Below are 1,737 nucleotides of genomic sequence, written 5' to 3' on the forward strand. Positions count from 1 at the left end.
TTAAGAGACAAAATTAGATGGAAAAGTATGAAAAAAATAAAAATTTAATTAAATGATAAAAAATTCAAAAAAGTATGAAAAAGTTGAAATTTGTGAAAAAAGGTGAAAAAAGTTAAATATGGAGCAGGAATATTTTTGATGTGAAATTCTATATGATTTCTGGAAATTCGTGATAAAATTGAATATTTGCATGGAAAAATATTTATGAAACTAAAAGACGTTGTTGAAAAACCTATTTTTAAATATTAAGATGAGTCAAAATTGTATGGAAAATTATGAAAAAAATTAAAAATTAATTAAGTGATAAAAAAATTTAAAAAGTATGAAAAAGTTGAAATTTATGAAACAAGGTGAAAAAAATTGAAGATTGAGCAAGAATATTTTGATGTGAAATTCCATATAATTTATGGAAATTCATGATAAAATTAAATATTTGCATGAAAAAATATTTACGAAAATAGAAGATGTTGTTGAAAAACCTATTTTTAAAAATTAAGATAAGAAGTTCGATCAGTAGCGGGAGCGGAGAGTGGATCCCAGAGAGTCCTGAAAGCCCCACCGCCGCTGCTGGCCTAGTCACCATCACACCCGGGAGGAGCCGCAGCCGTCGCCTCCGGCCCCAGTCACCATCACCGCAACCATGAGCAGCGAGACGGAGACCCAGCAGCCGCCCGCCACCACCCGGCTCCACCAGCCCCTCCCCCCCCCCTCCCCAGGCGGGGAAAAGAAGGTCATCGCAACGAAGGTTTTGGGAACAGTAAAATGGTTCAATGTAAGGAACGGATACGGTTTCATCAACAGAAATGACACCAAGGAAGATGTATTCGTACACCAGACTGCCATAAAGAAGAATAACCCCAGGAAATACCTTCACAGTGTAGGAGATAGAGAGACTGTGGAGTTTGATGTTGTTGAAGGAGAAAAGGGTGCAGAGGCAGAAAATATTACAGGCCCTGGTGGAGTTCAGTTCAAGGCAGTAAATGTAACCATTATAGACGCTATCCACGTCGTAGGGTCCTCCACGCAATTACCAGCAAAAGTACCAGAACAGTGAGAGTGGTGAAAAGAACGAGGGATCGGAAAGCGCTCCTGAAGGCCAGGCCCAACAACGCCGGCCAACCTATCGCAGGCGAAGGTTCCCACCTTACTACATGCGGAGACCCTATGCGCGTCAACCACAGTATTCCAACCCCACTGTGCAAGGAGAAGCGATGGAGGGTGCTGACCACCAGGGCGCAGGAGAGCAAGGTAGACCAGTGAGACAGAATATGTATCAGGGTTACAGACCACGATTCCGCAGGGGCCCTCATCACCAAACACAGCCTAGAGAGGATGGCAATGAAGAGGACAAAGAAAATCAAGGAGATGAGACCCAAGGTCAGCAGCCACCTCAACGTCGGTATCGCCGCAACTTCACTTACCGAGAAAGACCCCAGAGAACCCTAAACCACAAAATGGCAAAGAGACAAAAGCAGCCGATCCACCAGCTGAGAATTCATCGGCTCCCGAGGCTGAGCAGGGCGGGGCTGAGTAAATGCCGGCTTACCATCTCTACCATCATCCGGTTTGGTCATCCAACAAGAAATGAATATGAAATTCCAGCAATAAGAAGTGAACGACGATTGGAGCTGAAGACCTTACATGCTTGCTTTTTGCCCGTTGACCAGATAACATTAGAACTATCTGCATTATCTATGCAGCATGGGGTTTTTATTATTTTTACCTAAAGATGTCTCT

The 1,737-nt window shown here is 42.8% G+C and overlaps 1 pseudogene; it reads left to right on the top strand.

Annotated features, from left to right (window-relative positions):
• Positions 1 to 640: 640 nt before the first annotated feature.
• LOC114636434 lies at positions 641 to 1,534 on the top strand (annotated as a pseudogene).
• Positions 1,535 to 1,737: the final 203 nt, after the last annotated feature.

This window comes from Grammomys surdaster, unplaced genomic scaffold, assembly GCF_004785775.1.
Source record: "Grammomys surdaster isolate TR1022 unplaced genomic scaffold, NIH_TR_1.0 124007, whole genome shotgun sequence".
NCBI classification, from domain to species: domain Eukaryota; kingdom Metazoa; phylum Chordata; class Mammalia; order Rodentia; family Muridae; genus Grammomys; species Grammomys surdaster.